Source organism: Narcine bancroftii, chromosome 9, assembly GCF_036971445.1.
Source record: "Narcine bancroftii isolate sNarBan1 chromosome 9, sNarBan1.hap1, whole genome shotgun sequence".
NCBI classification, from domain to species: domain Eukaryota; kingdom Metazoa; phylum Chordata; class Chondrichthyes; order Torpediniformes; family Narcinidae; genus Narcine; species Narcine bancroftii.
The window spans coordinates 121,033,647-121,057,779 of record NC_091477.1 but is presented as its reverse complement, the minus strand read 5'-3'; the positions used below and the strand labels follow the sequence as shown (position 1 = coordinate 121,057,779).

The 24,133-nt window shown below is 45.9% G+C and overlaps 1 protein-coding gene and 1 long non-coding RNA gene across 5 annotated transcripts in view; one reads left to right on the top strand and one right to left on the bottom strand.

The window, feature by feature from the left end:
• The window catches only part of LOC138742739 (salivary glue protein Sgs-3-like), a 69,473-nt gene that overhangs the window by 1,597 nt on the left and 43,743 nt on the right, over positions 1–24,133 (bottom strand). For 2 of the 4 annotated variants that reach the window (XM_069897544.1, XM_069897548.1), the window contains exon 5: positions 17,950–18,512. The exons of 1 other annotated variant lie outside the window; for it this stretch is intronic. The gene's annotated coding sequence lies outside the window, so the exon portion shown is untranslated. Of the gene's footprint in view, positions 1–16,317; positions 16,400–17,949; positions 18,513–24,133 lie in introns of those variants that run through there. One more of the 4 variants, XM_069897546.1, reaches the window with a different exon arrangement.
• Positions 1,931–13,913, top strand: LOC138743167 (uncharacterized). Its single transcript, XR_011344684.1, has 2 exons — positions 1,931–2,012; positions 13,753–13,913. It is a non-coding gene; the product is annotated as an uncharacterized lncRNA (long non-coding RNA).

Sequence of the window (24,133 nt, the reverse complement as noted above, 5' to 3'; positions counted from 1 at the left end):
CAGATTCCAGTCATAGAATCATTTAAGGAAACACACGAAGCTGGAGAAACGCAGCAGGTCAAGCAGTGTTCTTTATGTACCAAAGGTAACAATATATAACCAGCATTTCGGCTAGAGCCCTTCATCAAGGTATGGGGAAAAAAATCGGTAGGCATCTGAACAAAAGAATAGTGGGGGGAGGGGGAGGGGTGGTCACAAAGGCAGGAGATGATAGGTGGAGAAGGGAGGGAGGGGACAGTAGAGATCAAGGGGAGGAGGGATGGCTGGATAAAGGGAGAGTGAAGAACTGGAAAGGGGAAGAGAAATGGGAGGCAAAGCAGGGAGCAGGTTAGCAGAAACCATAAAAGTCGATGTTAATGCCATCTGGATGGAGAGGGCCCAGAGAGAAAATCAATTGTTGTTCTTCCAATTTGCGGGTGGTCTTGGTGGGATAGTAAATAAGACCATGTGAGTATGGGAGTGTGGCACAGAACTGAAATGGTTGGCTACTGGGAGGTCTCCAAATTTGCGCCCAGTCTCTCCGACGTGGAGAGGGCACAAAGGGAGCACTGGATGTAGTAAAGCAGTCCTGCTGATACACAAGTGGTGTTGCCTTTTAGATGGAGGCAGAGGCAAGTAGCCAGGAAGGCAACGTTTAGATGGTGCCGGAGACATTTAAGGGCTTACTTTCCGCATTAATTATTCCTGAATATTTTTTACTGCATTGCACAGTCTGTTTACATTTCTTTACATTTTTCCCTTTTGTACACGTATCTTTTCTTGGGAGCAGATTTTTGTGTGACTGATAAGTAGAAATTCTGGCTGGCCTGCTGGAAAAAGAATCTCAGGGTTGTATATGATATCATGTACGTTCTCTGACAATAAATCTGAACTTTGACTTTTGACTTTTTGACAGACCTTGCTGGTCAGAATCAGAATTTATTTTCATGAATATAGTATGTCATGAAATTCATTGTTTTGCAGAAGCATTAGAGATGCAAATATTAAGGTTGTAAATTACATTGAAAAATGAATAAATTAGTGCAAAAAGAAGAGAAAGTCTATGGGTCATTGCCAATTCAGAAATCCGATGGCAGACGGGAAGGATCTGTTTCTGTACCTCCTTCCTGATGGTAGCAGAGTGAAGAGGGCATGACTTTGGTGGTGGGGGTCCTAGAGGCTGCTTTCTTAAGACACCATCTCTTGTAGATAGCCTCGATGGAGTGAAGACTGATACACATGATGTCGCTGGGCAAGTTCACAACTCTGCAGCCTTTTTCTGTCCTGTGCATTGATACCTCCACACCAGACAGTGATGCAACCAGTCAGAATGCTCTCCATGGTAGAAATTTGCAAGAGTCTTTGGTGACATACCAAATCCCCTCAAACTCCTAGCCGCTGGCGAGCCTTCTTCATGATGGCATCAACATGGAGGCTAGGCCACAGGATGGATCTTCAGAGATGTTGGCATCCAGGAATTTGAAGGTGACTTGAACTTTGGAGATACTTGAAAATAATTATGAGGCTTTAGTTGAGCTCAAAAGCAATGAGTGAAGGAAGCCTGAGTGAATTATTATGGGGTACTTGAACAGGCTTGTGGTTATGACTCATCCCAGGGAATGCTGCATGGCCGAGTTGGGATAGGACAAACAGAAAGGCAAGAGGAACAGGAGTGGCTGGAATCTGATAGCTTAAATATATGTTCAAACACTTTCAAATTATTTTGTGGATGGTTGCATTAAATGTTCCAGAAATATCAGTGACCTTAGTCTACACTCTGAGCCAAGATTCCTGCTGCAAGTTGATATTAATCCTTTGAAGGCATCACAAAGGGCTGTTAGATGACACCTTGGGCACAATGCCCTGAGTGGGTGTTTCAATCCTGAGGGGAATGTTGGGTGGTGAATGGATGGAGCCTTCATAATGGTGCAATGGGTTAAGCTTCCCAAAACAACATTAGCGAGGACACAAGCAGTATGGAGCAAGCAATTCCACCAGATCGCACAAGGAGCATGCAACGGGGCAAGGCATTGGTGAGATGACACTTGGAGTGTTGTACTTTGATTTGTTCACCCTGCTACAAGAGCTGGAAGGGTGCGAGACCGGCTGAGTTCCTCCAGCATTTCTGTGCTATTACTACAATCACAGCATCTGCAAACTTTCATGTTTCTCCCCAAGTCCCTCCAGCAGATTGTGTTTTCCTCTGAACTCCTTCTGTGGTTTGCAATGTCCTGTGTTTTCCTATTTTCCTGAGTGAGGGTCCAGATTCCATCCTGAATGCTCCTTCACTCAGAAAAGACTCATGAGGTTGACGTGCTTGAATTAGAAGGAGAGACTGGATTTTTTGTTCCCTGGAGGAAGGAGGCTGAGGGGGTGGGATGGGACCTTATAGATGTTTATGAAGTTATGAGGTAGATAAGATAGTCAAAGTCTTTTTAATCAAGGATAGGGGAATCTAAAGCCCCCACTGGCACATTGTCCTGGGAATTAACATGGAATTAACTGGGACAGGGTCCAGTGGAGAAAGAAAACAGTCAGCACTGTATGACATCATATCACACCCGGGATTGATGGCCTCGATCTCTACTCATATCCCTGGTCTCAGCTGACTCTACCAGTGTAAAAAGGACAGCAGAAAGTCACCCATTTCCAGTTGAAAGTAGAACACTTCGATCCCCGGGGATGAGTCATGTTCAATGGAAAAACAATCCGTGTCCTGGTTAAAGGTGGCCCAGTGGAAACAGCAGAAAGGGCTTCCTATCCCAGGCCACTGCACAGCCAATTAACTGGGATGCCAATGGAAAAGGGGCTTCAGACTTGTGGGCATAGATTCAAGGTGAGAGAGGAAAAATATAAAAGTGGCCTGAAGGAGCACCTCCTTCACACAGAGGGTGGCGGGTGTGTGGAACGAGCTGCCAGAGGAAGGGGTAGTGGTGGGGACAATTGTAATGTTCAAATGATGTTTAGACAGGTGAATGAGAATGGTTGTGGGTCAAATACAGGCAAATGGGACTTGCTTGGTTAGCAAGGATAAGTTGGGCTGAAGGGCCTGTTTCTGGGCTGTAGAATTCTTTACTCTAAATTCATAACAACCAGTGAATGGAATACTCTGTTAAAGTGCGTCACTGATTACACTGGAGATGGCAGATCATGGGGTGAAGTGGCTGTCAGTCTCTCCACATGGCTTTCTCAAACAACTAATCACTGTGGATGTGTCTTAAATTCACCTACAACCCCCAATGCCAGTTTGGACTGCAGCACTCCATCTCCGGCCTCTCCCCCCCTCCCCCCAGAACCTTTACGGACAGGGGGTTTCAGCTTGATACTTAATCTTGTATGGCAAACTGCTTTCTGACAGAGAGCTAACCAGATGCACTGGTATTCAACTGACCAAGATGCACTGTAACATTCTGAGGTACTGATGGAAGTAACGTGCAGAATGGTATTCCATCAAGGTGAACATCTTCAAAGGGGTCAGTCCCATTGAAATTCTCCCATCACAGAGAAGGCTCAAGAGTGCAAAATCACAGCCCAACAGGCTTAAAGACAGTTTCTTCCCCTGCAGCCATCAGACTCCTGAATGAACCCCACATCAGGGCTCTCACACTGCCCTTGTTTGCTGCTAACTGGTCCCTTATTTCCATTGTAGCTCTATAATTGCCCTTATTCAAATGTTAGAATTAACTTATTAGACTGCTCATGGATGAACCCTCTGTACCAGATGTGATGTTACAAACAGCATGATTAAAAAGATTTACCTGAGAATGATATTTGAGTGCACGCTGCCTCGCCTGTTACACTGGAATTAGTGAAGTGAGGGACAGGAGCCCCAGAGTGCCAAAACATTTACCATGATGGACAGATAATGACAGGGAACGATAATGAGCAGGAAACCTCCAAACTTAAGGTGTTGGAGGGGCAGTGGCAAGGGAGGTCCACTTAGTAGGAGGAGCACAGCAGGTCCCAGAACATCCAGAGGAGGCAAAGGTACGTAACTAACTCTTCAGACATTAGAAATTAGGTTCGATATCAAAGGGTAGACAAAGGATTGTCGGAGGAACTCAACAGGTCAGACAGTGTCCATGGGTAGAAATTGTCAGTCAATGTTTTGTGCCAGGCCTCTTTAATGAGACTGACCAGCTGAGTTCCTCTGGCAAAACCTGACTCAAGTTTCCAGCATCTTTAGCTTTGGTGTTTCTCGATGCAAGTGGTTTTATTTCATTGAAGAGCACTAGCCAAAATTTACCCTTTTACTAATATCACTAAAACAGATTAATCACTTCACCGGTAGTGGGATCTTGCTATGCACACGACGACTTCCAAGGCTGCAATTTCTTTGCAATGTGAAATTGTTGAGGGTCCTACAGAAATGCAGTTCCTTTTCTCTCTCCTGCCCCGTAATATTCTGGATATTTTCAATGTCCTCCTGAATTTGTGAAGGGATCTGCACGTCCAAATTCTTCTGTTCTGTCAGAGAAACACAAGGACTGCAGAGGCTGGGCTCTTGAGCAGAGAAAGAGATGCTGGAGGGACTCGGCAGGTCAGGCAGTGTTTGTGCAGAGGGATGGCCAGGCGGTGTTTCGGGTCAGGTTCCCCTTTCAAACTCAGTTGGGAAGGGGGGGGGGTGGCAGGCCTCAAAGGAAGAGGGACAGGCTGATAGGATGCAGGGAAAATGTAGGTGGGAGGGAAAGGGAGATAGATAGGGGGCAAACACTTCTGGGGGGTGATGGGGTGAGGGAAAGTGATGGTCAGGCTCTTGTTTTCCCCCAAGTCTAAAACTAGAAAGCATAGATTAAGGCAAATTAACGAGGATCCGAGGGGCAACCATTTCTCACAGAGGGTGGTGGGCCTCTAGAGGATTTGGTAGAATCAGGGCAATTGAAATATTTCAAGGCAACTTAGATGGGTACACAGATAGGAAAGGGCTAGATGCCCTTTTCTTTCCACTCACATACCACTTTAAGTCATCCCTAGGCCATCAGTGCTCTGTGATGAGTAAAGGATTGCTTAAGGTGGGATGTGAGTGGGAAGGGAAGGTTGAGAATCACTGCTCTCGACCCAATTGTTACTGAAATATTTTGCTTGAGAAAAATTGTCATTGGTCCATTTCCTTTGGAGTTCTGAAACCGGGCACATAACGAGTCAATGAGGGATGATTAAAACAGTGGTTTTCAAACTTTTTCTTCCCACCCTAAGCAATCCCTTATTAATCAGAGCACCTATGGCCTAGGGATTACTTAAAGTGGTATGTGAGTGGAAAGAAAAAGGTCGAGAACCACTGGATTAGAGGGATATGAGCCAAATTCAGGAAAATGGGACCAGCTCAGGTCGACAACTTGGCCAGGATGACGTTCAGGTGCTGTATGACTATGATTCAACCACAGACACCCAAACAAAGTCTCCTCAATGACTCTCAGGTGTCCATGGCTCTCTGAAAGGAGGGTATTTGGACCCTCACTACACATAATAGGAACACACAGGACATTGCAAACAAGAGGAGTTCAGAACAAACAATCTGCTGGATGAACTCAGGGTGAAACATGAATGTCTGAAGATGCTGTAATTGTTCTAAAGACACAAAAGGCTGGAGAAATTCAGTGGATCTTGGAGTATCCAGATGATGCAAGGGTACGTAACCAACTCTTTGGGCCCGAGCCCTTCTTAAAGGTATGAGCCTTTGGAGAAGGGTTCAGGTCCAAAACATGGGTTCATTTCTTTACCTCAAGTTCCTCCAGCATTTCTGTGTTTTTACTGCTGGAGGAACTCAACAGGGTCGAGCAGCATCGTGGGAGTAAAAAAAGGGTGGAGTTTCAGGTTGGAACCCATTAGGGTGAGAAGAAGTTCTGCCAGGTAGATGAGTGAAACCAGACAGGACACTTTTCCAGGAAGAAGCAGAAGACCTTCCTGGTGGAGGTGGACAGACAGCAGGACGTCCACTGTGGAGATGAGGCAGTAGGACGCATGGAATTGGAAGCTGTCCAAAAAAAAAGCCTACGGGGTATCCTGGACAAGGGATGAGGAGATATTTTCAGTGAGCCGTTGGCAGGGCAATCCCGTTTGTGAATCTTGGATAAGACGTAGGACAGGAATTGCAGGGTCGAGTATCATCAAGTTGGAAGCAACATTTCAGACCTTAACCTACTGGGCACCCCAGCAAGTCCTAAACTTGGTCATCTCATAGCCCAAAGGCCCCACGAAGTGAAGAGGGTTTGAACTCGGAATTAATTCTCTTCCTGCATGGAGAATGTATGGGGCCAATTGCAAATGTTGCTTCCAACTGGCTGGGCTGATAACTTCATCCACAATTAACTTGCTTGTTGTTCTTTAAAGAACTTCAAATGGTTCAAAATCTTGTTCCTCTTCCCCTTTTACCCTCCCCGATTCTCACTTCAGGTCCACCTCCTGGATCCCACAGTTGTTAATCCCCCTCGGTGCCCGGTTCGGTGCTGGTGGTACCGCGAACCCCCTCTCTCTCTCTCTCCCAGAGGGAATCTCACTGGGACAGCAAATCACCGCAAACCACCCCATCACTCACAGATGCAATAACAACTCACTCGTGGGAATCAACTCCCCGACAATTAGGCTATTAATTGCAGATCATTGTTCCAATCAAGGATTTACCCTGAACTCTCCTCGGTCCAGAGTGGGTTGTTTCCCAACCCCAGATCAGAGAAAACTGCGAGAGGTTTTTTTTAAACAATTCCCCTCCCTGTTGGATCCGAGGAACACGATGCTTTTCCAAAACGACCCAGGCGCCTGTTGCCACCTGCGAGGAGCGTTCGCCGCTAAATCGCTAACGCAGCAGAATATTGTCCTACCTGGAGCCGGAGTGGAGAGAGAGAGAGAGAGAGAGAGATGTCGTTGGAGTGGGGACAGAGAGAGAGAGAGAGACGCAGCGAATAGCTATGGATTTGCCACGATTTTGCATCATTTAGACTCCAGAAAGAGTCCCCATCTGAATGTTAAGACGTCCTTCGGGATTGTAAAATATAAAGCAAACAAAACTATATATCCCTGGAGCTGCCAAAATATTTGAGCACCGTTGATTGGTCGGGCAGCCGGGCCACTTGCCAGATTTGCAACTTGACATCTTTGTATGATTTTCCTCAAGGAGGCTAATTTCATGCTGGCTTGTTTCAATGAAGTGGAAAGTTAATTCAGTGGACAATGCCCAGCTGGACCTTAGTTAGCTCTCCTAGCATGTGTTCATACAGCTTCTCTCCCCTTGAGGAACTGCAGTCCCTCTCCCGTTTCTCCCTCCCCAGTCTCCTGCAGGGAAGGGCTTCTGCCGAGTCCCGTTCTTAATTATGAACATATGCCGCGCTGGAACAGTCACCTTGTTCCGTGGGGAAGAGGGCAAGGTGTTTTGAACCAAGGTGCTGGGAGGAGGGGTTGTGGTTAAAGAGCTGAGGTGGAAGGTGGAGTTTAGCGTGTTACCACAAAGCCCCCGGGCTGCCTTTAGACGTGGGCTCTCGTTCATTGTCGGCAAACAGAATGCTGTTCTCAGAACAGCTTGCTAATCACCAGGGTTTTGATCAAGGGAGATGTTGTGGTTCTGACTGGCACACTTTGGCTCCATCGCCCACAAGGTCTGCCCTGATTCATTGGTATCATTTGGGCTTTGTTTTCCTTTGGCAGGGTGGAATCTCTCCAGGTAGAGGCACACCTTGGCGTGTGGCGTACCTGCTGGTTGTGGCAGGCAGGTCGGTGAACATATGTCACACTTGTCAATCAGTAGGGGTCAATGGAGTTGGCCTGCCTGCTTCGTGGATGGGGATCAGAGGACTGGGCTGGACAATAAGTGAGAATCAACCCACGTCGACGTGCTGATGTGGAGAGAGTAGACAGCTTCAAGTGCCCCAGGGTAAACCTCTCCAGTGACCTGGCCTAGTCCCACACATGGCCAAGAAAGTGCACAACCCTCTGAGGTTTCTTGGGCGGAAGAGTTCTTGTCCCACGCAGCAATGCACCCGGAAAGGATGCTTTCAATAGTGCCCCTGTATAAGTTATTGAAAAATGCAGGTGAAGGGCTAAAGTTCCTCAGGCACCTGAGAAAGTAGAGGCACGAGCAAAGTTCAAATGCATTGTCCGAGAACACGCATGATATCCACTCACACCTTGAAGAAGGCCTCGCGCCTGAAGGTTGGAGCAGCGCGGGTTGCCATAGCAGTGAGAGCAACAGCTTTACAGCGCCAGTGATCGGGAATGGGGTTTGAATCCCGTGCTGTCTGTAAGGAGTTTGTACGTTCTCTCTGTTTCTGTGTGGGTTTTCCCCGGGGGCTCCGGTTTCCTCCCACCGTTCAAAACGAACCAAGGGTGTAGGTAAATTGGGTGGCACAGACTCGTGGGCCGGAATGGGCTGTTTCTGTGCTGTATGTCTACATTTAAATTTAAAATATATCTTTACCTCCCATGCCCGCTGCAAGACCTGCTGAGTTGCTCCAGCATTTCTGTGTTTTGAGATAAAAAGGAAATAGGAAAGCTGTGAAATGTAGATTAAAGCTGTTTGCTGAAACCAGAAACCAAAGGAAAAATGGTAAAATACCCAGAAAAATGGGAAGTTTCTGTGGAGAAAGTAAAATGGAATTAATATTACAAATGGATGGCCTGCACAGCAGAATAGATATGGCTGATATTGTTCAATTTACCAGTACTTTGATTTATGAAGGCCAATATGCCAAAAGCTTCCTTTATGACCTGATCAACCTATGACACCACTTTCAGGGAATTATGTCTCTGTATTCCCAGATCCCTCTGTCCTACCACACTCCTCTGAGCCCGACTGTTTACCATATAATACTACCCTGGTTTGTCCTTCCAAAGTGCAGCACCTCACACTTGTCTGCATTAAATTCGTTCTGCCATTTTGCATCCCACATTTCCAGCTGGTCCAGATCCCTCTGCCAGTTTTGAAAGCCTTCCTCGCAGTCCACAACGTCTCCAATCTTGGTGTCATCGGCAAACTTGCTGATCCAATTCACCACATTATCATCCAGATGGATGATCCAGATGACAAACAACAAAGGGCACGGCACCGATCCCTGAGCCACACCAGTCGTCACATGCCTCCAGTCAGAGATCCACTACCACTCTCCGGCTTCTCGATGTTTAATTCAATTTACTACCTCATGTTGAATACTGAGTGATTGGAGCCTTTGCATTTAAATTTATTTAAATTTAGATATACAGCACAGTAATCATTTTGGCCCTTGAGTCCGTGCCACCCAATTTACACCCATTAACCAGTATGTTTTTGAAGGGTAGAGGAAACCGGAATCCCCAGAGTAAACCCATGCAGGCAGGGGGAGAACGTACAAACTCCTTACAGACAGCGTGGGATTCAAACACCAGTCTCAATCGCTGGCGCTGTATCAGCGTCGCGCGAATCGCTGCATCACCAAGCCTTCTAAATCAACCTCCCAGTACTGTTCACGAAGACAAATGGGATTAGCTTATCTTGACAACATGGTCATTGAATTGAATTTCATATTATTCTCACGTTCCGAGATACAGGCAAATCAAGTCCTACATGAGTTCAACAGGAAATACAAAATTATACAAAATGCAGAGTGTAGTGTTACAGAGAGAATTCAGTCAAAGCAGTCCAAGGCCCATGATCAGGTGGAGTTGTGATATCTTTTTCAAATGAGCGTTCTGTTCAAAAGTTTGATAACAGTGGGAAAGAAGCTGTCCTTGAACATGGTGGTACATTTACAAACTCAGTATGAATGAGTTGGGCCAAAGGGCCTGTTTCTGTGCTCTATAACTACGACTGACTGACCACAGGAGGTTGACTCCCTACATCTGGTCTATGTACGATCTTAACCCCTTCCCATCTCGCAGATACCTCAGCATCATCCTTCTTGTGGTGTCTGAGCTCATGCCCAGCAGGTCATTGCACTGCCTGGCAGCATAATACAGATCCCAGCAACTGGCAGAAAGCAGCAGTGTCCTAAAAAATAATATTCAAGATTTAAGATTCAAGATTCCTTTATTGTCATGTAATAGCACTGAAGATGCAATATTACATGAAACTGCCTTCTACCTGCCGTAAGACAGACACAGTTGCCATTTGGGTCCCCAGGGCCCCTTACAGTTCAGAGAAAGGGAAGCAAAAGAGAGTCCCTTCGGAGTCATTGAGTGTCCACAGATTCGCCTCCAGCTCTGCTACAGCTGCTCAGGCTCCTGTTCGATCCATCGGCCACTTGAGCCCAGATCCAAATCCCCAACACGATCAGGAAGCCTTCAGTGTCCCAGGTCCTTCGGGAGCCCTTCTTGCCCTCAGCGCCCTCTCGAAGCCCAACTCTGAAAGTTGGTTCCCCTGAGTCAGTCTCCAGCAGCCCACAGCCTGTGCGGATCTCTCGACTGCGTCTCCCTCAGCTCGTGCAGGTCCGCTGACCAAATCTCCCACAGCCTGTTCAGGTCCCCCAACCGCATCTTCTGCGGCCTGTGCAGGTACCCTGACTGCAAGTCGCCCGCAGACCGTGTGGGACCCCCGACTTTGTCACCCACACCCTGTGCGGGTCCCCGACCGTGTCTCCCGCAGCCTGTGTGATCATTGGGTAAGATTTCTGTTTCCATGGAGCAATTATTTAGGAAACACAGAAATGCTGGAATTAAAGATATATTTAGGAAACAGCTTTTTTCAAGGTATCTCAGAATCATGGAGTTCTGCATGTGTATGAATAATACATATATGAAATCCCCAAACACCGAAGGTCCTGAAACACGAGACCCCACAAACTACAGGGAATGCGCTGTAAATCTTCTGCTACTTCTCTTGTCCACTAGCTACAATTGGTGAAAGTTCCATTGTTTCCTTGACCATTCTCCCATGTACAAAGGTGAAACTGAGGAAAGATGGTCACTGATTTAAACCCAGAAAACTCCCACTGTCAGAAACAGGATAACAATGAGGGGATGTGTTTGGTTCTATATAGAGTGAGAGATGTGCTGTTGTGTTACGCATGCTAAGGACAATTCTCTGCCTTTTTCCAAATACAGTAGAGCCCTGATGAAAGATTTGGATGAGCTTTAGAAACATTCCCCAGGGAACAATATTTATTTATTTATATCTGTCCTGCGTATGTATTGTTTGTCTGTATGTGTGTTATGTCCGGATGTGCATTTGCGTGTTTTCGTGCCGATGACCAGAGAATGCCGGTTCACTGGGTTGTACTTGCACAATCGATGATAATATACAGCACAGTACAGGCCCTTCAGCCCTCGATGACCCATATAAACCTGAAACTTGATCAATGTGACACTCTCAAACTCGCTCAGGAATTCAGAAGCATCTTTACCATAAGGAACTCACTATTACAGGTGTAAAGACAACTCACACAGATAGGGTTAAGGGAGAGCTAGACAAACATGAAGAAGAATAGAATAGAAAGATGTATTGGGGTGAGAGGAATGTGATTGTGAGGAGGCTTCTTCAGTCCAGGTCAAGTAGTGTTGTGTCTATGTCTATGAAGTATGTCCATGGCGTTATGCGCTGCCAAACCAAGTTGGAGGAGAAACACTTAATATTCCATCTGGCCTCTCTCCAATGGCATGGTATTAATATCGAGTTCACCAGTTTATATTAGGCCAGTCCCCTGTTACCCTTTCTTCCTCATCCCTCTATCTCCTTTCCTTCATCTCCCCATCCCTTCCCTCTCCAGTCACAGCCTCCTTCTATCATTTCATCAGCTTTTTTCTCTTGTGCCATCCCACCCATATCCACCCATGACCTCTTGCCTGTGGTCCTGTGTTATCACCTTTCTTTCCGTTGGTCTAGGCTCCTCCTCCTGCCCTTTCTTTCCTTTGCCCCAGCCTTTTAATTCGGACCCCTGCCTGCTCTTTGCTCACACCTTGAGGAAGGGTTGAGGCCTGGTTAGATATCTTACAGTGCGAGAACTGCTGAGTTCTTCCAGCATCTCTGTGTTTTTACCCTGTGCTGCATGCCTGCACCTCACCCCACCATTTTATTCAGGTGCCTGCCTACTTTTTGCTCATTCCTTGATGAGGGGCTCAGGCCTGAAACCCCAGTCATGTATCAATATCCTTGCAACTATTATGAACCCAGAGGACCCCAAAACCCAGCAGCAATAGATATTCACCAAGACAAATGGTTACTTAAATAAAAGTTGCTTTTAATTATCTTTAAACATGAAAACAGAATCACACTTTAACTTAACTAACCTAACTTAACCCCCTTCTAATTCTAAGCGCACGTGTGTGTAATGTGTGTGTAAGTTCAGAAATGTTCTTTGATTCACAGTCCAATCTCACTTTAAATTCCTCCAAGTTCACTGGTTGCAGACAATTCTTATACTGTGCACAGAATTTAACATTTATAAACTTCTCCAGGCTTTGGTGCTTGAAAGGTAAATTGTTACGGCTCAGGAAGGTTCTTGTCAGTAGTTCACTGGACACCCACAACTGATTCCCTTATAATCAGCCACTTCAATGTCTTGCCGAAGAAATTTGCCCCCATCAGGGTTCTCCAGATGATCACCTCTTTCTTTCATGTCATCAAAAAGTGCCTCTTATTTCAAGTGAAACATTAGGCAGCTAGTCCTCTCCTCTTGCATGAACCACCAGGGCTTTCACCAGGCTGAACTAAGCACTCACAACCTGTATTCCAAATGGGGTTTTCCACAAGTTTGCCAGCTTGTCCTGTTCCAGTTCCAGTTGCTGCTGCTGACTGTAGAACTGATCTCTCTCTCTCTCTCTCTCTCTCTCTCTCTCTCTCGCTCTCAGAGAGAAAGCCTATTTGACTCCCTCTGCTTGCAAAACCACATGACCCTCTTAGAACAGCAAGTTCCACTCCAGACAGTCTGCAGCTCTGACAAGTTCTTTCATCTGTTGCCTTTTTTTGTAAACAACAATTCATTAGTGATGTCTCTTGGGCACTCTCCAAAGCTTTTGCAAAAGCTCTTGGACCCGACATGTCTGGCCTGAGCAGAGCTCCAGAATTTTAAATAAGATCTGTTTTAAAGTGTTTGTATGTGACCTCCACTAACAAACCTGCGCCAATTTATCTTCCAAAAACATATCTATATACAATACAAACACAACATAATCTGTCACACTATGTAAACAATGCTGTGTGATTTGATGAGTTTCTCCAGAATCCATGGACTTTCTTGTTTACCACGTAGAGTTGTGGACAAGCCACTGGAGCAGTTCAAAAATTGACCAATAATTTATTGTCATTGTGAACACTTGCACTAAATTCTTATTCTCTGCAGTTTAACATGTACTTTGTGAAACAAAACACTGCCAATAGCCAACATTAAATTACTGCACAGAAAGAGATCATGAATGTAAAATATATATAGGTAGAAAAATGAATATTCAGATCCTTCCCATTCCCTCCAATGCTCCATTTCTTCCTCTGAAGACCATTCAGCCCTGAGGTTCATGCTGTTATTCAATACGATCATGGTTTATCTACTTTCCCAGCCAATCCTCATTTTCAATTCTCCAACACAGGCTTCACAGTCCAGTGCAATGGCATAGTCAGTAAAGTTTGCTGCTTCACAATGCCTGAGACCCCCATCTTGACATTATTTTACAGGAACACATGCTGAGCATCCTGTCTGGCTGCATCATTGTGTGGGATGGTAGCAGCAAAGCATCAGAACGGAAGTCAATGTAGAGGATGATTAAAATGGCCAAGAAGATCCCTGGGGTCTCCCTTTGCTCTATTAACGACATTCACTGGGATCGTTGGTTAAACGGCACCCAAAGAATTATTGGGGATGTTTTCTGTTCATCACACAGGATCTTCAACCCACTACCATCAGGAAGGAGGTACAGGACCATCAGAATCAGCAGTGCACGCTGGGAAAATGGTTTCTTTCTGCAGGCTGTCAGATTGATGAACAGTGACCTATAACCCTGGGTCTCAACAATGAAATGAGTAAATTATCCTTAAACGTTTAGACATATTTACTTTATGTTAATTTTTTATGAATATATGTGATTATAATGTGGGGTGTGTGTGTGTGTGTGTGTGTGTATACGCATATTACAGGCCCTTCGGCCCACAATGTTTTGTTGTGCTGACTATATATCCCACTAAAAAAAACAACACTCCCTACCTTATCTCCCTCAGTTTTTCTTTCATCCATGTGCCTGTTGGAATCTCTTAAAAGCCCCTATTGTTCCAGCCTCCACCACCTCCTTGGATAATGCATTCCAGGCACCCTCAACTCTCTGTGTAAAAAACTTACTCCTGATGTCTCCCCTAAACTTCCCTCCCTTCACTTTGTGCAGATGCCCCTGGGTGTGTCCTACTCCCACCCTGGGACAAAGGTGCTGGCTGTCTACCTTATCTATGCCTCTCATAATCTTGCAGACCTCTATTGAGACACATCTGATCCCTTTTTGCTCCAAAGAGAAAAGCCCCAGCTCTGCTAACCTTGCCTCATAAGATTTATTTTCCAATCCTGGTGAATCTCCTCTGCACCCTCTCCGCAGCTTCCACATCCTTCCTGTAATGAGGTGACCAGAACTCCAAGTGGGGTCTCATCAGAGATTTGTAGAGCTGCAACATCACCTCACAATTCTTAAACGTAACTCCGGATTCGTTCACCTTCACCCCTGATTCAGAAGGACAATGACCTGGGGCATGAAGGTTTGCAGGAGTGGGGGGTGCAGGTATGAGTTTCTTCAGATAGTCCCTTTCAGTGATATGGGGTGGGAGAGTTTGTTAGAACTCCATATAATTCAGCACTTCCTTCTGATGTAAAGGGAGTGACAGAGCAACCAGTGTTTCCTGATGCAAAGTGTGGAACTGCATTCCTTGCAGTATTTGGACCCTGTGTTTATCCATCCTCCTGCGGAGCCCTGATGTGCCTCAGGCTGGGTAATATTTCAGAGCAAAGGCCCGGCTGCTGCTCGAGAGATTAACTCCAAACTGGCCATCTGGGCACTTTGACTTTCCAAATCAGCATTCTTTTCCCTCTCCCTTCTTCCCTCTGTGCTAATGGCAGGAGTGAGTGAAAGCTGCTGTCCGGCACACAGGGAGCTCACCTGCGGTCAGCTGAGTTGTTAATTCCATCAGGGGCTCCCCGCTCTGTCCCATCTGCTTTGCCGTTCCCCGCCTCCCACCTCCCACCCCGCTCTCCTGGCCGAGTTAATGAGGTGCAGGACATCCCAGCTCGCTGGCTGTCTCTCTGAAGCTGCACAGACCCCGGCAGGTTCATCAACAATAGGCCCCAGAGGTACATTTTTTCTTAGAGAGTAAGTGGGTGCCTGGAATTCATTGCCAGGGATACAATGGGGACATTTAAAAGATTCTTAGACAGGCACATGGATGAAACAAAAATAGAGGGTTATGGGTGTGAGCTTGTTGAGTAAAACACAAAAGTCTGAAGACACTGACCTGCTGAGATTCTCCAGCATCGTGCTTTTACAGTTTAGTTTGTTGTGTAGATTTACATCGGTCAGCAGAACATCTTGGGCGGAAGGGACTGTCTCTTTGGCTTGGCTTCGCGGACGAAGATTTATGGAGGGGGTAAAAGTCCACGTCAGCTGCAGGCTCGTTTGTGGCTGACAAGTCCGATGCGGGACAGGCAGACACGGTTGCAGCGGCTGCAGGGGAAAATTGGTTGGTTGGGGTTGGGTGTTGGGTTTTTCCTCCTTTGCCTTTTGTCAGTGAGGTGGGCTCTGCGGTCTTCTTCAAAGGAGGTTGCTGCCCGCCAAACTGTGAGGCGCCAAGATGCACGGTTTGAGGCGATATCAGCCCACTGGCGGTGGTCAATGTGGCAGGCACCAAGAGATTTCTTTAGGCAGTCCTTGTACCTTTTCTTTGGTGCACCTCTGTCACGGTGGCCAGTGGAGAGATCTTGGGAAGGCGATGGTCCTCCATTCTGGAGACGTGACCCATCCAGCGCAGCTGGATCTTCAGCAGCGTGGACTCGATGCTGTCGACCTCTGCCATCTCGAGTACTTCGACGTTAGGGATGAAAGCGCTCCAATGGATGTTGAGGATGGAGCGGAGACAACGCTGGTGGAAGCGTTCTAGGAGCCGTAGGTGATGCCGGTAGAGGACCCATGATTCGGAGCCGAACAGGAGTGTGGGTATGACAACGGCTCTGTATACGCTAATCTTTGTGAGGTTTTTCAGTTGGTTGTTTTTCCAGACTCTTTTGTGTAGTCTTCCAAAGGCGCTATTTGCCTTGGCGAGTCTGTTGTCTATCTCATTGTCGATCCTTGCATCTGATGAAATGGTGCAGCCGAGATAGGTAAACTGGTTGACCGTTTTGAGTTTTGTGTGCCCGATGGAGATGTGGGGGGGCTGGTAGTCATGGTGGGGAGCTGGCTGATGGAGGACCTCAGTTTTCTTCAGGCTGACTTCCAGGCCAAACATTTTGGCAGTTTCCGCAAAGCAGGACGTCAAGCGCAGGAAGGGACTGTACTTGTGCTGTAAATGACAGCATCTCACAACTCTTTATTAATGCCATGATATGTTCTGCCCCCCCCCCCCCCCCACCACCACCCTCACAGCAATAGTGGGCAGAGTTTAATTCTAGTGGCCACTCATAAGGACTGACACCCCAAGGGGTGGACAAAGAGGGGGAGGGAGAGTCAGGCCTAAAGACATGACATCACTGAAAGAGGAAAGGAGGTCGGAATTCCTTGAGTCAGATGGTCTTTGATTCCCTCTTGCCCCTGGACCTTGCCACAGACTTGCTCACAGGCATTTCAATGGGCCAATCATCTCACTGTGGCCCCTCCTTGTCTCAACCACGTGTGGACAATCACTGTCCTGGGAGGAGGTGCCCTGTCTACCGTTTTCCCCTTTCCCCAGACGAAAACCATTTATGTATGGTGACATGCCCTGTGTGAATCCCAACTGACCTTGACTTCATGCAAAAGGTCAGAGCACCTACTGCACTGCCCCTCCCTGGTTGCTGGGGCTACGTCCCTTACACCACAGCTGTCTCAACATATGACTCAAGGACTTCCGAGCCAGATTTTAATATCTATAGACAGCAGCTAAATTAAGGTTCCTAGAACATAAGGAACATTGCTGGATAAACTCAATGGGTTAGGTACATCTTTTACCTTCCTGGAACATAAGCCAGATTGAAAGAGAAATTCTTTCTCACTGTTATCAAACTCCTGAACAAACCTCACACTGGTGAAGTTATTTTGCCCTTGATCCGTTACTCTGCTGTGTTTTATTGCTGTACTATGTATGGTTTGACTAGCTGTACTGCTCACTAAATGAACTTTCTCAATGTACCTCAGTACATGTGACAATGAGCTTGAACTCTAGATTTTCTTTTTTGCGCTAATCTCCCTGATATACTTCTTGGTCTCCCTTTGCCAGGGTTATTGTCTTTTGAACTTGCATATCCAAACCAACCCTTCTGTCCTCATGGAGCTCTCCCGGTTTCTGTATTGAAGAATGACTCCAGTCTATCCGTTTTCAGTCTAAGATAAGTGGCCCTCCACTAGCCAGGTCCATCTCAGACACTGACTTCCTGTCCACTGAAGACAAGAAGGCAGCTGACATGATAAAGGATCCCTACCACCCTGGTCACAGCCTCTTCTCACTGCTACCTTCAGGCAGAAGGTACAGAGGCCTGAAGACTGGCAGCTCTAGGTTCAAGAGCAAGAGCTGACCTTGGTGAAGGGTTTGGACCCAAAACATCGACCATTCTTTTCCATCCACTGATGGTGCTTGGCCCGCTGAGGTTCCTCCAGCAGATCATGCTTGGCTTCCCACTTCATCATCTGCAGTCTCCCATGTGTGTCTCTAGGATAACCTCCCGCACAATCTTGTCCAGCCCTGTTTACTCTATATTGACTTCAATGGACCAGAATTTTTGAAGCAGGTACTTGTTAAGTTCAAGTCAAGTTTATCATCATCCGATTGTACAAGTACAACCCAATAAAATAGTGCTCGCCAGTCCTCGGTGCAAAGACGTGGTGATGCACAATCAATAACTCAAAAGAAAATTGGAGTTATGGAACAATAGGCTTTTATTTACAACAAACTTGAAGGTCATCCTGTGCTGTAACCCAGGCTTTCTGGGGAGGGGTTATGGTGTTGGAGCCTTTATCCAGGGTCAAGAGGGAGGAGCCACAGGTCCCGTCACAGGACAGGGCGGAGCCAGATAAATAAATGTTCAGCAGTTCACCAGACATAGCACACGGACAGATAAACAATACTTAATGACTACGTAAATACATAAATAAAAATAAATAAATATTGTTAAATATATGGAAGATTCTTGGAGGGTCTGTGTGAGCAGTTCCTTTGGTCGTTCAACATTCTCACTGTCCGCGGGAAGAAGCTATTCCTCAGCCTGGTGGTCCTGGCTCTGATGCCCCTGCATCTCTTCCCCGACAGGAGCAGCTGGAAGATGCTGCATGTGGGGTGGCAGGGGTCCTCAATAGTTTCGCAAGCTCTCTTCAGACAATGATCCTTTGCCCAGTCAGTATTGCTGATTGGAGCAAGGCTTTCCAGACACCACTGCCATCTGATCCAAGAGATCTTGACGCCTTTATGCACCTCCAGTGAACGTCTGTGCCAAAGAGCGGATTAAGGAGAGCAAAGTGAAGAGGGAGAGAAAAAAAACAACAGACCAACAATGAAATTGGTTTACCATGTAACCAAATCAAATAACAGCCCTGGTTTGCTGCTAAATTACTCTGGACTGGGGAGAAAGCGAAGGGTTGATCTTCTATTGTTGTGACTGAGGAAGTATCTAAAGCATGCATTCCTCACCGATCAATAGGAGCAAGGTTCCTGTCACAAAGTGCTTAATCTCTACAGTGCCTGATCTCTTAATTACACTTTTACAAAGCATTCATTCCATTCAGTATCTGGAACATTTTGTTTCAGCATTACATTCTTTGCCTTCTAGTTTTGTCTCATCAAGAAGCAGGTTGTCAGATTGCGACCAGCTTTGCTTTTCGCGAGAAGTGTTTTGGAAATGCTACCTCGTTGGGTTCTGTTGATTCAGTATCTTGGAGCTAATTTGCTGGTTCCCCCCACACCAAAACCTTCTCCAGCCCTCCAACCCCACCCAATTGCCAGCAGCGGAGCACGTTCACATTGAAAAACTAATCTGCAGAAGGAATGTTTCAGTCAATGCTTGGAACTGCCACCTCCCTCTGCAAGATGCTGGAAGCAGATGGCATTCATTCATTCCAATGGCAATTAATGTAGATTTAGTCTTGAAAAATAGCAATTTGACTTGTGGCAGTGCAGGTAAAACCAGAAGAGACATAGGAGTGGAATCAGGCCATTCAGCCCTATGTTTTAAAACCTATTCAACAATCTAAACCTTCCCTTCCTCATAACCCTCCCTCACATCCATGTCCCTGTCTAAATGCCCCTATTGTACCAGCCTCCACCACAATCCCTAGCAATGTATTCCACACCACTACTACTCTCGGTGTAAAAAAACACCCCAACGTCTCCCCTAAACGCTCCTCTTCTTATTTTAAATAGGTGTCCTCTGGTGTACGCTACTGTCGCCACAGGAAAAAAAACTGTTAGCTGTCCACCCTATCTATTGGCTTTCATAATCTTAGACATTATTAATTCACCTCAGCTCTCATCCTTCTTCACTCCAAAGAGAAAACCCCTAGCTCTGTTAACCTTGCCTCATTGACCATGTTCTCCACTCCAAGCAACATCCTGGAAAATTTCCTCTCCTTGGCTTCTACATCCTTCCAGAACTGGACACAATATTTCCAGTTTGGTCTAACCCAGTGGTTCTCAACCTTTTTCTTTTCACTCACATCCCACCTTAAGTCATCCCTATGCCATCAGTGATCTGTGATTAGTAAGGGATTGCATAAGGTGGGACATGAGCGGGAAGGGAAGGTTGAGAACCACTGCTCTAGACCCAATTGTTACTGAAATATTTTGCTTGAGAAGAAATGTCATTGGCCCATTTCCTTTGGAGATATAAAACCATGCACATAACGAGTCAATGAGGTACGATTAAAACAGTGGTTTTCAAACTTTTTCTTCCCACCCACATCCCAACTTAAGCAACCCCTCACTAATCATAGAGGCCCTATGGCATAGGGATGACTTAAAGTGGAAAGAAAAAGTTTGAGAACCACTCTACCAGAGTTTTATAGAAGTGCACTAATCTCGGACATCTCCGATATTATCAGCATTATTATAACATCTTTTCTATTATTATAACTGTTAATATTTAACATGCATCTTGTTTTGCATTTATTAACTATTTTTAATTTAATTTAATGTATACTGTTGTAGATTTTTTAATAAAATGCCTGTTCATCTGCAACAAGTAAGAATTTCAGTGTGTATGTACATTGCATGACAATAAACTGGCTCAGAACCAGAATAAGAATCTGGTTTATCATCACGAACAAGTGTCACAAGATTTGCTGTTTTGCGGCCCCATTACAGGTGCAAAATTGCTATCACTTACATTTCCTTAAATTCATTATTTAAAAATAAATAATTGGTGCAAAATAAGAGAAAAAAAGTGAGCTGGTCTCTGTGGTTCATTGTCCATTCAGGAATCTGATGGTGGAAGGGAAGAAGCTGTTTTTTGTCCCCTTGCGTGCTTGTCTTTAGGCTCCTGGACCTCCTTCCTGATGGTAGCAGTGGCCATTGTGGTGAGGGTCCTTGAAGATAGAGGCTGCTTTCCTGAGAGATCCCATATCAAGTGGAGTCCGGGGAAGTATATTGGCATGGATTGAAAATTGGTTGTCTGACAGGAGGCAGAGAGTCGGGATAAATGGGAGTTTTTCAGGTTGGCAGAGTGGTAAGTGGGGTGCCGCAGGGGTCAGTGTTAGGCCCACAACTGTTCATCATTTACATTGATGACTTGGAGGAGGGGACAAAATGTGGTGCAGCCAAGGTTGCGGATGACACCAAATTGAGTGGAAGAGCAAATTGTAATGAGGATATGGAGAGTCTGCAGAGGGATAGAGTTAAGCTGGATGAGTGGGCAAAGGTCTGGCAGATGGAGTTCAATGTTAGTCAGTGTGAGGTTATCCACTTTGGCAAGAAAAATAAAAGAGCTGAATATTATTTAAAGGGTGAAAAACTACAGCATGCTGTTGTGCAGAGGGACTTGGGAGGGCTTGTGCATGAATCGCAAAAAGTTAGGTTGGAGGTGCAGCAGGTTATTAAGAAAGCAAACGGAATGTTGGCTTTCATCGCGAGAGGAATTGAATTCAGGAGTAGGGAGGTCATGTTGCAACTGTATAAGGTACTGGTGAGACCGCACCTGGAGTACTGTGTCCAGTTCTGGTCTCCATATTTGAGGAAGGATATACTGGCTTTGGAGACGGTCCAGAGAAGGTTTACTAGGTTGATCCCTGGGATGAAGGGGTTGACTTATGATGGAAGATTAAATCGTCGAGGATTGTATTCGCTCAACTTCAGAAGAATGAGAGGAGATCTTATAGAAACCTATAGGATTATGAAGGGTATGGATAGGATAGATGTAGGAAGGTTTTTTGAGCTGGCCGGGGAAACTAAAATGAGAGGACACAGTCTCATGATTCGGGGGAGTAGATTTAGGACAGAGATGAGGAAAAATAGTTTTTCCCAGAGAGTAGTGAATGTTTGGAATTCTCTAACCAGGGAAGTGGTTGAGGCTGCCTCATTAAACATATTTAAAATTCGGTTAGATAAATTTTTACATGATAGAGGAATTAGGGGATATGGGGAGAAGGCAGATAGGTGGAGTTAGGTCATAAATTAGATCAGCCATGATCGTAATGAATGGCGGAGCAGGCTCGATGGGCCATTTTGGTCCTACTCCTGTTCCTACTTACTATGTTCCTATCTTAAAGAGATCCTTAATGGAATGACCAAGTTTGGCATTGATGGCGCAGGCCGAGTTTACAGCCCTCTGTAGCCTTTTCCTGGCCTGTGCATTAGCACCTCCATACCAGACAGAGATGGAACTGGTCTGAACTCTCGCTGTGGTACACCTGTAGAAATTTGCAAGAGTCTTTGGTGACATACCAAATTTCCTGACATGCATTATCATCAAAGTCTCTGACCATCTACCTCAGTGGTTCTCAACCTTTTTCTTGCCACTCACATCCCACTTTAAGTCATCCCTAGGCCATCGGTGCTCTGTGATTAGAAATGGATTGCTTAATGTGGGATGTAAGTGGGAAGGGAAGGTTGAGAACCACTGCTCTAGACCCAGTTGTAACTGAAATATTTTGCTTGAGAAAAATTGTCATTGGCCCATTTCCTTTGGAGTTCTGAAACCGTGCACATAACGAGTCAATGAGGTACGATTAAAACAGTGGTTTTCAAACTTTTTCTTACCACCCAAATTCCACCTTAAGCAATCCCTTATTAATCACAGAGCCCTGATGGCATAGGGAATACTTAAAGTGGGATGTGAGTGGAAAGAGAAAGGTTGAGAACCATTGATCTGCCCCCTCTTAAATTAATTGCCATCATTTAGCCTTCAGTCATTCACTAGTGTGAAGTTGGACCAATACACTTTGCCACAGACAGTCTCCTACCATACACCCAATTCTTAATGTACCATCTGTGGCTCCACATCGAGTTTCCTTTGAAAGCCTCCTGTGAAGCACCAAGATGTTTGGCGATGATAAAAATAGATTAATGAACAACCAATTAATAATTGCTCAAGTAGACGATCTTACTATTGGGTGTGACATTTTCGATTGCAGGTGCAGGAATGAAGACATTAATTATTTTATTGTTGTGGGTATTGAAATACAGTGAGAAGCTTAGTTTTGCATGCTATCCAGACAATCCATCTCTTATATAATGAAATGGCGAGGATTCTGGAGCAAGAGGAACAGCAGCTGTGTCATTTGTGTGGACCTGGGAGACACAGAAAGCATCCTACAGCCTGGTCTTGATGCCGTCAGCTTTGTGCAGGTTTTAATCGGCCTGCAGAAGGGCAGACAGTGCGTTTTGTTAAACATCTTAACACCAAGATGGTTGCGCCCATGCTTGGCAGTGGACATGAGGGATTGTGTGTTCCATGGAAGCAGCAGAGCGTGAAATCACCCTTCCCTCCCCTCCACAGAGAAGAAGCCTGAGGGAGTTGTCCCCTACAGTGTAGGGAACCACAGCTGTGGGCCAATGAGGGGCTCAGTGGGAAAAGGACTCACATCAGGCCACGGGCTCATTGAAACACGGGAGCCAAAGATCAGGACTGGGATCCATGAGGGTGCCAAAGGCGAGCAGGACTCCCAAAGGGACAGAGGTGGTGCCAGCATCCTGATCCTATCAGTAGTCCGGAACGAGGAGCTCGGGTTCACCACCGCAATTAGATACGATTAAAACAGTGGTTTTCAAACTTTTTCTTTCCACCCACATCCCACCTTAAGCAATCCCTTACTAATCACAGAGAACCGATGGCATAGGGATTACTTAAAGTGGGATGAGGGTGGAAAGAAAAAGGATGAGAACCACTGCTCTACATTGTTCCTGTAAAGAGTTGACTGGAAATTAATGTAATATTGCATGAAAGAGGCCCTTCAGCCCAATGGCCAGCAGGAGCCACTAATCTGTATTCTCCCCCAGTCCATCAACTCCCCCAGGATTCTACCCTTTACCAAAGTATCTGGGCAATTTACAGTGACCAGTTCACCTACCAACCCACACCTCTATGGAATGTGAGGAGAGGAGACCAGATTACCCCGGGGTGGGGGGGAAACCCATCAGCTCACAGCAGGAACATTCAGAGTGAATGGCTCCATGAATTGGAGCACCCTTCCCAAGTGCCAGCATGCTGACACCCTCCCTGAGCTACGACTAGATGATCAGGGTGGATTACAAGGTAGTTGGCATAGGGCTGAAGCCTCCCAATTCCGATTTATTTGGCACATTCACCATATACTGCCAATGTCGTCCATGGCCAACACAAGGATGATACCATGAACAAAAGAGTTATCATACGAGGAATGTTTGACAGCTCTTGGCCTGGACTCATTGGAATTTAGGAGAATGAGGGGGGATCTCATTGAAACATTTTGAATGTTGAAAGGTGTGTACGGAGTGAATGTAGAAAAGTTGTTTCCCACGGTGGGAGAGTCTGGGACAAGAGAGCACCACTTCAGGATTGAAGGGTGTCCACTTAGAACAGAGATGCGGTGGAACTTCTTTAGGCAGAGGGGGGTAAATCTGTGGAATTTGTTGCCACAG